The sequence below is a fragment of the Schistocerca gregaria genome, chromosome 6, assembly GCF_023897955.1.
Source record: "Schistocerca gregaria isolate iqSchGreg1 chromosome 6, iqSchGreg1.2, whole genome shotgun sequence".
Lineage (NCBI taxonomy): Eukaryota > Metazoa > Arthropoda > Insecta > Orthoptera > Acrididae > Schistocerca > Schistocerca gregaria.
In genome coordinates this window covers 426,148,605-426,164,179 of record NC_064925.1, presented here as the reverse complement: position 1 = coordinate 426,164,179, position 15,575 = coordinate 426,148,605, and positions in this window count along the sequence as shown.

Here is a 15,575-nt window from a genome sequence, read left to right as displayed (position 1 = left end):
CGGTTTGCAGTAGGGTTTTGGAGCATATACTGTATTCAAACATTATGAATCACCTCGAAGGGAACGATCTATTGACACGTAATCAGCATGGCTTCAGAAAACATCGCTCTTGTGCAACGCAGCTAGCTCTTTATTCGCACGAAGTAATGGCCGCTATCGACAGGGGATCTCAAGTTGATTCCGTATTTCTAGATTTCCGGAAAGCTGTTGACACCGTTCCTCATAAGCGACTTCTAATCAAGCTGCGGAGCTATGGGGTATCGTCTTAGTTGTGCGACTGGATTCGTGATTTCCTATCAGGAAGGTCGCAGTTCGTAGTAATAGACGGCAAATCATCGAGTAAAACTGAAGTGTTATCAGGTGTTCCCCAGGGAAGCGTCCTGGGACCTCTACTGTTCCTGATCTATATAAATGACCTGGGTGACAATCTGAGCAGTTCTCTTAGACTGTTCGCAGATGATGCTGTAATTTACCGTCTAGTAAGGTCATCCGAAGACCAGTATCAGTTGCAAAGAGATTTAGAAAAGATTGCTGTATGGTGTGTCAGGTGGCAGTTGACGCTAAATAACGAAAAGTGTGAGATGATCCACATGAGTTCCAAAAGAAATCCGTTGGAATTCGATTACTCGATAAATAGTACAATTCTCAAGGCTGTCAATTCAACCAACTACCTGGGTGTTAAAATTACGAACAACTTCAGTTGGAAGGACCACATAGATAATATTGTCGGGAAGGCGAGCCAAAGGTTGCGTTTCATTGGCAGGACACTTAGAAGATGCAAGAGACAGCTTACACTACACTCGTTCGTCCTCTGTTAGAATATTGCTGCGCGGTGTGGGATCCTTACCAGGTGGGATTGACGGAGGACATCGAAAGGGTGCAAAAAAGGGCAGCTCGTTTTGTATTATCACGTTATAGGGGAGAGAGTGTGGCAGATATGATACACGAGTTGGGATGGAAGTCATTACAGCATAGACGTTTTTGTCGCGGCGAGACCTTTTTACGAAATTTCAGTCACCAACTTTCTCTTCCGAATGCGAAAATATTTTGATGAGCCCAACCTGCATAGGTAGGAATGATCATCAAAATAAAATAAGAGAAATCAGAGCTCGAACAGAAAGGTTTAGGTGTTCGTTTTTCCCACTCGCTGTTCGGGAGTGGAATAGTAGAGAGATAGTATGATTGTGGTTCGATGAACACTCTGCCAAGCACTTAAATGTGAATTGCAGAGTAGTCATGTAGATGTAGATGTAGATGTAGATGTAGATGGGGGCGAGAATCGTCGTCCATGAAAACGAATGCCTCGCCAATGTGCTGCCGATATGGTTGCATTATCGAACAGCGGATGGAATTCACGTATCGAACAGCCTTTATGGCGCTTTTTGTGATCAACATCGGCGTACCTCGGCCCCACAAATGACACCCCAAAACAGCAAGGAACCTCGACCTTGCTGCACTCGCTGGACAGAGTGTCTAAGGCATTCATTCTGACTAGGTTGCCTCCAAACACGTCTCCAACTATTGTCTGGTTGAAGCACAAGCGACACACATCGGTGAAGAGAACGTGATGCCAATTCTGAGGGTCCATTGGGCATGTTCTTGGGCCCATCTGCAACGCGCTGCATGGCGTCGTGGTTTCAAAGATGGACCTCGCCATGGACGTCTGTAGTGAAGTTGCGCTTCATGCAGTCTACTGCGCATAGTTGGAGTCGTAACACGACGTCCTGTCGCCGCACGAAAAGCATAATTCAACATGGTGGCGTTGCTGTCAGGGTTCCTCCAAGCCATAATCCGTAGGTAGCGGTCATACAATGCAGTAGTAGCCCTTGGGAGGCTTGAGGGAGAGAGGTAATCGACATTTCATGTTTCTCTGTATCTCCTCCATGTCCGAACAACATTGCTTTGGTTCACTCCGAGACGTCTGAGCACTACCTTTGCTGAGAGCCCTTCTTGGCACAAAGTAACTGCCAGTATTGACCGTCTCTGCATGTTTGAAGTACAGACAACATTACCGTGTATCTCCTTCCTGGTGGAATGACTGGAAGTGATCTTCTGCCCCTGCTCATGCATAGTTGTTTACATCTTTGGGCGGGTTTAATGACAGTCAAAGGGAGTGTGCCTGTGATACAATATCCACGTCTATCTTCAGGAGTTCTGGGAACTGGGGCGATGTAAAACTTTTTTGATGCGTAAAAGGACCAACAATAGGTGAAACTTAATTTTTAAATTTTTTAATGTGTATCTGGTAAATTACATTTCTTACATTAAGTACATTATTTCACAGTATATGTGCTTCATTGACTTATAGAATATTAAAATTGTCTTGTTATGAGAGCAGTCTTCTTTTATTCATCAATGTTTGCACATCGGTTTTGTCAGGGTGCAAAACCTGCGGTAGAACAGAACTATTCAGCGAACTGATCTCTTGCATGTCTTCGTGTCACTGTCCCTCTTGTCCACTGTGCCGGAATGGTATCCAAAGGACCCGATAACGTGTCCTCAATGTTGAATCCATCGTTTTCCCTCATAAAGTTGTGCAGTACACACAGTCTTAACATCGATATCAACCAAGACGATACTAACTTCAACCTGGCGGTGGAATATATGCCATTTATGTGCTAAAATACCACATGCACATTACACGTACCGCCTAGCATTCAAGCAACAGCAGTTAAAAATTCTTTTAATGTTGGTCATGTCATTGCAAGGGTATTGTCTTATTTTCACATAGAGTAAAGGCTTCGTCTGCCGCAATTACATGTGCGCCACCTCGCTCGCCCCAACATAACGTATCTCAAGCTGTAATTTGTGTCAGTTACGTCCATTAAATTCTTTTAATGTTGGTCATATCCTTGCAAGGGTATTGTCTTATTTTCACATAGAGTAAAGGCTTCGTCTGCCGCAATTACACGTTGCCGTAATAGTCGTTTGGTAAGAGGGCTGGTTGTGGTGTCGGTAAGTTGTTGGGAAAGAGTACCTTGCCAAAATTAGTACTTTTCAGTATGTTTGAATCTCCTCTGTTGGTTTGTAGATTGTTTGGTTGATTTGTGGGAGGGGACCAAATAGCGAAGTCATTGGTCCCATCGGATTGGGGAAGGACAGGGAAGGAAGTCGACCGTGCCCTTTCAGAGGAACGCTTCCGGCATTTGCCTGAAGCGATTTTGGGGGAATCACGGAAAACCTAAACCAGAATAGCTGGACACGGGTTTGAACCGTAGTCCTCCCGAATATGGGACTAGTGTGCGCCACCTCGCTCGCCCCAACATAACGTATCTCCAGCTGTAATTTGTGTTAGTTACGTCCATTAAAATTTTTGAAAAATATTTCTTTTAGTTTAAGTATTCACTATTCGATCTCTATGGATTAATCACTCTAATATGCTTACCGTCACTACATTCCACACAATGTGGCATATTAGCATTTGTTTCGAAGTGTAAACCAGTATTCAACCAGTCTTCAACAGTTAACTGTTTCGTATATCGGTCCTACATTGTTCCCAGTTTGCTGAGCATGTCTCTCCAATAATGTTTGAAGTTGCTGATACGTCCAAGTAGAAACAAGAAGTGTAACAAGTGATGGAATTGCCATTTGCGAGATCTCTGCAACGTAACATTTATAATTGCATAAAAGTAGGGCAAATATGTATATTAAGTGTTTTTTGTGGGAAGGATATTTGAAAGCCATCAAAATCCAGAAAACGTTACATTTATCACATGCAACTATCATTTCTCCATCTCCATGTGTTGAGACAGACAGTACTGCATATTTATGTTACTGCATTTTTAGGTTCCTATTCATATGCAAAAAGCTCATAGATTTGTGATAATGGCATTCATTGAACAATTTTAATTTGTGTTAGAAATCAAATGAGGAGCAAGCGTAGCCTTTCATATAAAAAATATATTGCAACGCCTTTATAATGAAACTAAAATTACTGTCAGAAGAATAAGTTATAGCATCGTTTACATGTGTGTAATTCAATAAGAATAGTTATTAAATAACTAATATAAAAAGCAGTAGGTAGTTTGCCTAGTGGCTAAGATCTAAAAATCATGATAACGTTTTTACCTCAATATGCCCAGCGATGGTAGTTGTCATGGTAACAGTGATCACATTGACAAGGTGGCGGTTGGATGGGTGTAGCATAGGGAGGTGGGGGTGGGTTTGGGTGTTCAACACTGCCTCCCTCCATCCTGGGATGACACAAAAAAAAGGAAAGAAGGCAAAGCCATTTTATAATTAATTTCCTAGTTCACTCTACGTGAATAGTAGGACAGTATCTTACTCCCATTTTTTATTCCATTACAAGTCTACTTCATTACGAAGTCCGTCTGTTGAAACCTCCACCTCTTCCCCAAAAACAAATCCTGGCTACAATTATGGTTGCCATGGTACGAAGGTGGGGTACATATAAGCCTATATATTTTACATATGTATGTGCAGAATATATGTGGTAAAATATGTATCTCTTAAAACAAATCGTAAAATTTTACTCTTGATAATTACAGTTTTCCAGTTTTTCGACAGGACCTCTGGGATTATGGCAGTCGATGTGACAGAATGTAGACAAAATGGTGACAGCAACACTGCACAAAAAGAAATAAACACTCCGACACTTGCAGTACAACATACAGCCTCTCCCACTGTTCGCAAAGCGCAAAAGCAGAAATAAAGTCCGTTTCCGAAGAAATGGAAACAGGATGAGCTTGGAAAAAATTTGTTGGGCGTTCTGCAAACGAACTTGCAACGACCGCAATCAAAGGAACCTAGAACTGATGACCGGATAAAATGTTCTTGCTTTCGCAAATGCACCTTATTAAGAACTTTTCTCAGCTGATAAAATGGATTTTCAATTAAAATATGTGTAATTGGGTCAGTCCTACAGACATGCACAACAGTCCAAAATTACATCTGTATGACACCGGCTATCATCTCATCCCACAAGCAGGACACCTACAATGAATTCTGAGAAAGAATGAGAAGAATGTCCTGTCCCTTTTCCATTGTAAACAATATAATAAAATTGATAATAAAACTTCATTTACCTCAGAGTAATTGACAGTTTTTCTTCACGCTATAGGTCACCTGCCCAATTGTCATAAAAAGATTGTGACAAAATTTTTTCCGTGTGTGTCAGACTAGTTAACATGTATCAATATGGTGCCATGCAAACGGCGAAAGAGAAATAATTTAAACACCAATAAACATGATCAAGTGAAGCAATAAAGCAAGGCTGTGTAAATATTTCACGAATATGTTATGTGTGTAAGTAAAACATTAATAATTGTTTGACGTTTTATGCATTTTTTAACTTTGATCCATGGCATATTACTATCTTTGACAATCGTATTCTTGTTAAATGAATTAGTGATTATGATCTGTGCCTCAGATAAAAAGGACAATTCAGTACATGTATAGATAGTACAAAAGCACTGTAATAATTGCTCTGTTTTCTTTAGGTTTAATTACGAGTAACACTTGCGTGTTAAGCAAATGTATATGCTGGGCGTGAGTCTTTTGTTCATGAAGCTTGAGATCCGCTATTTGGCGAGTTGTTGTAAAAAGACATTTTCAGCATTTAATTTAGCAGTAGCCGCTACCGGAGCAACGGCCGCAGACGCGGCACATTTAAAAAATATTTATTTCAGGCATCGCAGTCGTCTCGCCGGTAAAGCGAGGTAACATAATAATATTTAATATTTTCTTACAGCTTCCAGCAGTGTCGGCAGACTATATTATATTATTCAGTGCATTTCTCAGTTTGATTTGGAAGGTACTGTGCGAAATGTTCTATGCGATCACAAAAATATAACGAATAACTGTGTTACGACTTTATCATCTTCTTATTATGTGGCATAGTGTGCTCTGTAAAACTAAAGCAATATTTTACATTTTTTCCCTGAGATTAAGAGAATGTGGTCTAGCCGCGCTCCTGTTCTAATTAACAGTACTCAAAAATCCACTGCATAACGTAACCAACATTCAGTGCTGTGACGATCATTTGAATTACATTACTGACTTTTCTGAATATGATGCAAGATGGTGAGTTCAGATACAGATTTCTTTCTTTCCTGATTACGTTACAGTAGCAAGTGAATGTTTCCTACATGATTATAAAGAGCAGATGTGGGAAAGCAATAATTTGATCCACGGTGTGCCACATTTATGATAAAAGTGTTTATTCACTCTCCCACTCCATGTCTGAACTTAACAAATGTGTGCTAGTGTGACTCATACAGCCGAAGTGAAATATTTACTCAACATTACTCAAAGTTACTTGCTTTTATGAAGAAAGAATTACCAAGTAAAGACAGTGTAATGAGATTGAATCAAACCCATAGCCACTTGTTACAAATATTTTTGTGTACTGCCATCAGCTCTCAGTTTCAGTTTTATATCAGTCTGAACATTGCAAATCCAAACTTTAAGATCGTAAAGCAAAGTTACTACTTGCCAGGTACCAACTTACTTACTGTAAACATATATAATCATACCTAATTAAATAAAGCCAGAAGATGAATAAAATTAACTCCAGTTATAAAAAATGAGAGGAGGAGTATGGGAGATGGAATAGCTCTTACGCAACAATGTATTCGAGTGTTTCTTCCACTACTTATGATCGACAGATTACTTGGCAGAGTTTCACATGACTTAATAGACATCCCGTAATATTAAAAAAGCTTTTCATGGTTTTCTGTGAGTTTGTTGTCCAATAGACTGAATTTTTCTCTTTCTGATCTGTCTTCAATTATTGGATGAATCCCAAAAAATTCTTTGTCTGCGTCGTCTCCGTTGAACCAGTAACAATGCAGGAAGTTTTGTTGTTGCAGATCGTTTTCTTAATACGTCCATTTCTATATTTTTGTGCTGCTATGTCACCCACACAGGTCTGAAACGCTGCTGAGCCAGACACGGCCACAATCACGTCTTCGGACGTTAGGATGCGCTGTGTTGAATAAAGCTACTATATATGGGGCTGAACGTGGGCACTACCAGGCGGCTTTTGAAGCTTCTTCGTTTGACAATGACCATCCAGCTTCAAAAAAGTCAAGTGCGGCCTTAGCCTTACACAAAATAAGGCGACTGTTTTATGAATACGTGGTGTCTGATCTTTGGGGCATGTCCGCAAGAGCAGACACCATTTGTTCATACAACTTTTTCGTCTCGACGTGCAATGATTCCTCAACCTTCGGTGCGGGTACACAACTACGTTCAACCTCCTGCGGAAATCACAACGTAGCATGGAGGACATGGGCGGAGACAGAGAACTGATGGTACTAGGTGGGAAAGTGGGTAGAGGTACACTGTGTCCGGATGGCGTAATGGTCAACGCAGCTGTCTCGTAAACAAGAGATCCCGAGTTCATACCCTGGTCCAGCACACATTTTCACTTGTCACCGCTGATTCCACTTACAGTCAACAAAAAAACTAACCTAAGGACAGCACACAACACCCAGCCATCACGAGGCAGAGAAAATCCCTGACCCCGCCGAAAATCGAACCCTGGAACCCGGGCGTGGGAAGCGAGAACGCTACCGCACTTCCACGAGATACGGGCCCACTTACAGTCACGATGCAGCTGATGTCAACGTTTCGTCCCTTACCTTTGTCCCCCCTCCAAACTCGGTTTACATAACGTGACTTAATATACAGATCAAAAGATCGTACATTATTTGGTTAGCGAAGCTAGAAGGGCTTAGTGGAGGAGGCAAGCGCGCCACAGCGACTGGGGTCTGTTACTACAGTACTGGCCATTAAAATTGCTACACTACGAAGATGACGTGCTGCAGACGCGAAATTTAACCGACAGGAAGAAGATGCTGTGACATGCAAATGATTAGCTTTTCCGATCGTTCACACAAGGTTGGCGCCGGTGGCGACACCTACAATGTGCTGACACAAGGAAAGTTTCCAAAAGATTTCTCATGCACAATCAGCTATTGACCGGCATTGCCTGGTGAAACGTTGTTGTAATGCCTCGTGTAAGGAGGAGAAATGCGTACCTTCACGTTTCCAACTATGATAAAGGTCTGATTGTAGCCTATCGCGATTGCAGTTTATCGTATAGCGACATTGCTGCTCGCGTTGGTCGAAATCCAATGACTGTTAGCAGAATATGGAATCGGTGGGTTCATGAGGGTAATACGGAACGCCGTGCTGCGTCCCAACGGCCTCGTATCACCAGCAGTCGAAATCACAGACATCTTATCCGCATGACTGTAACGGATTGAGCAGCCACGTCTCGATCTCTGAGTCATCAGATGGGCAAGTTCACAAGACAACAACCATCTGCACGGACAGTTAGTAGATGAGGAATGGGCATTCTACCCCAACTGCCAAAATCAGCCAATTAAACCCAATTTTATGGCATTTTCAGGTCATTTATCATTGAAATCAGCAATTGTTCTTATTTTTAGCATTATAGAAACAAAAATTCGGGAAATACATAGTTGGGACACTTTTGTGAATAATGAATTAATATTTAGAATATGGACAACAAACAAGGGACAACAAATACTTAAGTTTTTTATATAATAAATGGACAACACAAAGAAGTGTAGTAAATGTGATATGGTTAAAGATATAACTGAATATGGAATGAAATTAGGTAAACCAAGATCGATTTGTAAAAAATGCATAAATCAAGATCGAAAATATAGATATCATTCTAATAAAATAGTTAATAAGGATGAAACATCAAAAAATGTAACAAATGTGAAATGATAAAAGATATAAATGAATATGGAATGAAATTAGGTAAACCAAGATCGATTTGTAAAAAATGCATAAATCAAGATCGAAAAAACAGATATCAATCTAAGAAAACCAACAACATTCAAACTGACACAAATAAAAGCCAGAATAATGTGTTTGATATAGTTCAAGTATTCGAAAAAGCAGTTAACGTTGTTGATATACTTGATCCAAATATACCTAATTTTATTCAACCAGATTTTCCTGATCTTATTCAAAATGACTATTGTCAAAACTGTAATGAGTTGTGTAGTGATGGTACAAGATGCTATAATTGTTTTCCTGATAAAGTTAGTACACATAACAATCCTAAATATCGAGAAAAATATTTTATGGAAAAACTAAATAAATTAATGATATTTAATTGTGATGGTGCATGTATATCTATGTTTAGTGGTTTTGATAAGAGTCGTATTATAGAAGTATTCGATGTGTTTAATAATCGTTATCAAGGCAAAGGTTTGCCATACGAATATTTTATTGCAAAAATAGCTGAATTGTTAAATATTAAACATGAAATAAAAGTACATGACACAAAACGTAACAAACAAATGTGGCAGGAATTTTTAGAAATGAAACCTTTTGAAGTTCTTCAAAAACAAAAGGAATTTGATGAATATATGGAAGCACAAATAAGACCTAATACAAGATATGTGAAATTAAACTAAATTACAATTTGATGCTTATTTGTTTTAATAAATACTAATGATTACATTTTTCACTCATTTTAATATTTATTTCATTTTCAAGTCAGATTTTTCTTTCCATACATGCCTATGTAGGCTAGCATCTCAGCTGGCATTTTCTCATTAAATGTAGCACATAACTTCATTGATGTTTCCTGTGTTGCAATAACATTTTTTCTATTTGACATATTAATCACATAGATAGGATATTTTGTTATGAAATTGTATGGATTTATATCAACTGCTGCATTCATTTCTTTAAATAGTTTAAAACCACGAAATGCATCATAAGCTTTCAAATAATCATATAGTGGATCTAAATTCCATAATTCTTCAGGAAATACTTCATTCCTACCATTTTTCAAATATAGTGTACGTAACATGACATGATCAAATAATGATGAATCAAGCAACTGATTATTTTTACGATTAGTTTGAAGTACAACAAATATGGAATAAGGCATATCAAATTCCATTGAGTTATAGTAATTTGTTATGTCAAATTCGAAATTTTTCTTACCACTTAAACCCACAACTTCTACAGTTTGTAATTCATAAAACGATATCGGAATTTTAGGATTTTCAGTATATTTTCACGTTTTTCAAGTTCATAATTAGGTTCCTATTTAACAATAGGCACACGAATTTCCATAGATTCAACTACAATCTTACCTTCTTTTGGTAATGTGTCTTTTATTTCAACACCAGCATCATCGAAGTCAGACCATCTATGAATACAATCTGTTGCACTTGAATTCCATGTAAAACTTACTGTAAGATCACCTTCAAACATTACTTCCTTATAATCTTTAAAAAATCCACCTAACATTTCCAATGGATATAATACTTCATTTTTCTTTTTTCTTAATTTTCCATTGTTAACTCTATGTCCATCCATACTTATTTTATCAATAACAGTTGATGTTAAATGAAACAAAACTGATGATGGAATAAATGGATGTTCAATTCTAGATAATATATTATTGCCCATTTTTATGGTTATAAAGTCAAATAGGTTTGCCACATAGTTGTCAATAAGCAACTTATTGGATTTTCCCTCATATGTTGGATAATCTGCACCATCAACACCAATAACACTAAAGTTCATGTACAATTGAGCATGATGAGGATGCAACCATCCATCACCAATATCTATATTAATTTCTGTATCCTTATTTGGAATATTCAGGTTATATTTTGTTTTCTCATTCACTGGGAATGAATGAAATTGATAGCTTTCAATTTTCACCATTTATTAAGAATAAAATTACAGATACAGTAGCACTACTGAAATCGATTAGATTGTCATTTTCATCAGTTATAGTTACTACTAAATCCTGAATTTTATCATGAATTGGAACAAATAATGGATAATTTGGCTCATAAATTATTGGTGCACCAAATTCAACATTTGACTTAAATGAAGCAATAATATTCGTTTCACGATGAAAATGATCATTATGCTTTACGTACATGCCATCAGCTAGATTAAAATTCACATTTATTAATTCAAATGGAATAATCTTAGAAACATCATTAGCAACAGTCTTTTCGTTTGCATTAATAGTCTGATTACTAAATCCTAGCAAACTTGCTATATTATCCTGTTTTTTTCATATCCATATACAGTTTAACATCACTCTCAAAAGTAACTCTATTTAAAATTTCATCTGCTTTAATATGGATATTAGTCTTCTTTGTATGAATATTTTTTTCCAAACTTTTCAAAGTATATGGACCAGTTGGAATAATTATTGTTTCATCATCACAGTATAATTTATTATTTTTTGGTGTAATATTTGGTGTTAAAAATGTTGCATAAAATCCAACTAATGCTACACTTTGAAAATTATCTCTTATAGGAACAGTTAATCTTTTTTTGAGTACTAACGAATTACCACTTAGTTGAATTATTCTACTCATTTATTGGTAATTAAATGAAGACAGATTGGGAACCTAAAATACGAATTCCAGAAAAGAAACCAAAAAATAAGCGTCGTAAACTTTTACCAAATTCCATTAGATGTGCTATTATTGTACCAAGTGGTTGTGGTAAAACAACATTAATGATTGATAACTATATTTTAGCACCAGGTTGGTTAAATTGGAATAAAATTAATCATTTGTATGTTTATTCTAAAAGCTTAGAACAACCAAAATATCAGGAATTTAGTAAAAAATGTAACAAAATTGAAGAAAAAATTGCTACTTTCATTGACAATAATGATGAAATTATACCATTAGATCAATGTGAAGATAATTCAGTAGTTGTTTTTGATGACTTTATTCTTGAAAATCAAGATATAGTTAAAGAATATTTTACTAGAGGTAGGCATAAAGGAATAGATTTTTTTTATTTGGCTCAAACTTATTCAAAAATACCAAAACAGTTAGTCAGAGATAACTTCAATTTTTTAAACATTTTCAGACAGGATGACACAAATCTACATCACATTTATCGTGAATTTGTTGGTGGTGAATTAAGATATGATGAATTTAGAAATATGTGCAATAATTGTTGGAATGATGATGGTTTTGGGTTTATAACTATAGACATGACACGAAAATCAAATTATGGTAAATACAGATCTAGAATAAAAGATTTTCTAACAACACAAACGTCTAACATAAACGTCAACATATAACATCAACATCAACATAAACATAAACGTTAACATCAACATAAACATCAAACATCAACATAAATGTTAAACACAAACATCAACATCTAACATAAAAATCAAACATCAACATAAACATTAAACATCAGTGTCTAACATAAACATCAATGTTTTTATGTTGTATAAATGTTTGCAAAATATGATCTAGACATTGTTAAACAACAGGAAAAATTAGAAGAAGAATTTGGAAAATGGAAAAAACAACCATGTACAGAATATGAAAAATATAAAAAAGAAGATAAATGTGTTATTGATGTTATAGAACAAGTAAAACTAGGACTTGAAGGCATAGGTGATAATGTATTGAAAGCTATTGAAGAAAACAAAGAAATCATTCCATATCATATACCACAAATCAAACAATATGATAGTGATTTAAGTGAATCAGAAATAGAAAAGTATAAATGAATATGCTGAAGAGGTTAAAAGTAAAAAAAAGGATGCACTTAGAAAAATAAATATAAGTGAAAGAATGTTAAAATTTATAAATCATAGGGAAGATACAGTTTTTGGATTAAGGCCTGTTGGTACATTTAAGTATATTGGTAATTTACCAGTAAAATTTGATGGAAATAAATTAATTATTGCTGAAAAAGAATATGAAGGTACAGATGGACTGATGACACTGTTAACTAAAAACATGTTACTATGGATGACTTGAATGACAAATTTGTTTCTGTTGATTTATCAAATTATGCAAATGTACTGTATGAATTAGGTGCACTATATTCTGATAAAAATCCTAGAAAATTGAAATCAAGTAAAGGTGTTAAATACAATAATGTGATAAAAGAAATTGTTGATGTATATTTTCCAAAACCAAGAAGTTAACCTGAAAAAGTCGGTGAAGGTTTAATAAAGAAATATAGTGAAAAACCAGTTGAATATGTTTGGATGAATGATGCACGTGAATTAATCGACAGATTAGCTGTAATTCATGGTGAAGAATTAGCCGGAAATAAAAATTATCATAATGAAAAAGTTGGTATAACACAGATGTTAACAAATAAATTTAGTGATTTCATCATCAATAATCCAAAAGGAATTCCATACTTGATTAGATTTTTGAATAATTTACCACACACATTTTGGGAAAATGAAAAATATGGAAAAGGATTAGTAAATACATTAATAAATAAATTACCATTTGAAATGCATTTACCTGGTTATACTTATTGTGGTCCAGGAACCAAATTAGATGAAAGGTTAGCACGTGGTGATTTAGGAATAAATCAGTTAGATGAAGCATGTAAACAACATGATATTGCCTATCGTAATCATAAAGATTTAGAATCTAGACATCAAGCTGATAAAGAACTTCAGTTAGTTGCAAAAGAAAGAATGCATGCTTCTGATGCTTCATTTGGTGAAAAAGTTGCAGCAACAGCATTTAGAGGAATAATGTATGGAAAACGAAAATTAGGTATGGGTTTATTTGTTGATGAAATTGGATGGGGTTTATAATAGTATTTTTTTCTATATAAATGAATAACTTCAGCATTGATACTTTGCTACCAAGTGGCAAAATTAAACCAAAAGCAGTTAAAATTAAAGCCAATACTGAACAACTACATAGTATTGATCCATTTTTAACAGATGCACAAAAAAGAAAAAAGGTAAGAAAACTGGTGGAAATTTACTTATTACATTAGGTATTCCAGGTGTGAAAAAAAATTATTGAACATCAGAAAAAAGAAAAGATGAAGGTGGTTTTTTGCCATTACTATTAGCAGCTTTACCATATTTAACTACTATTGGTTCACTTGCTGGTGGTTCAGCAGCAATTGTAAATGCAGTCTTCAATAAGAAAAAAGCTGATGCTGAATTAGAAGAACAAAAACGACACAATTTGGAAATAGAAAAAAAGGTACAGGATTAAAAAACGTTGCAAAAAGTAATTGACCAATATCCTAATGCATTAAGTAATTTTGATGTAGAAAAACGTGCTAAGAAATTAAAAATTAAACATTTTAGAGGTGTTTTGTGATTGATGAATTACCTAATAAACCACAAATGTCCGAATGCGGAACAGTAAATTTAGATATGTCTGATCATGTTGGTACACATTGGATATGTTATTATAAGAATAATGATAAAAAATTTGTGTTTGATTCATTTGGTGGCAATATACCTAAACAACTAGTTAAATATTTAGGACAAAACGAATTATACTACAATAATCAAAGAATCCAAAATTTTAACAAACTAGTATGTGGCCATTTGTGTTTATTTATGTTTAAGTTACTGTCAGATGGTTATTAATTCAGTGATATTTTGAATCTAATAAATGGACATTTTTGGAAATAAAATCCAAGAAACACCATATGATATAAGTACATTAGAACCAAAAAATTTAATAAAACAATTCCAGAAAGATTTATGTAGCGTTTTTAAAATAACTAAAACTTTTGTTGATTTTAAAGGCAGAAGTATAGTTGATATGAAAGATCCAGTAAATGGTTATGATGCTGTTACTAAACAATACTTAGAAAAGGAATATGTTACAAAACCTGAACACATGTGTGTTTTAACACAACTTGATAATTATGTAACTAAAACAGAATTTCATGATATGAAACCAACTCATGATATAATAAATGAATTTAATAAAATGTTAGATGAATTAAAAACGGATATTAAAAAAATAGAAGGCAAGATACATGACAAACAAGTTTTTGAATTATCATTTAAGAATGTAAATACTACAATAACATATCCATTTGAATATAATTTTAAGCTTAAAAGAATCATGATACTAGGAAAAAGCCTCAAATTTAATGATTTTGTGGTTACATTAATAGGAAATCGTGTACCATATGAAATAGATGAAGATAATGTTTCAATAAATGTATTGAATGCTGATTGTCTAAGTATAAGGTTAAAAGATATACATACTGTTACACCAGTAGATGTAAAATTAATTATATTTGGTGAATTGTTGTTAGAAGAATAATTTTGATGCTATATAAATGGATCATATTTATTGTTTGAAGTGTAAAAAATTTACTGAAACACATCATCCAGAAAGAGTAACAACTAAAAATGGAAGGCAAAGAATTGAGGTATATGTCAAGTATGTAAAACTAAAAGAAGTAAATTTGTTAAAAAATTGTAACTTATAGTGTTCATGAAGAAATAATTAATGAATTACATAAACCAATGAGGAAAACTTACAACAGAAGAAAAGTTGTATCATTTGGAATTGATGATTTATGGCAAGCTGATTTAGTCAAAATGGATTCAGGAAATCTGAAAGGAATATCAAAAATAAATAAAGGCTATAAATATTTATTGACTGTGATTGATGTGTTTTCTAAATATGCTTGGGCTATTCCAGTTATAGATAAAACTGGTAAAAATGTAACTGATGATTTTGAAAAAATATTTAGACACAGAAATCCAAAAAATTTACAAACAGATAATGGAAAAGAATTCTATAATAGTGATTTTAAAC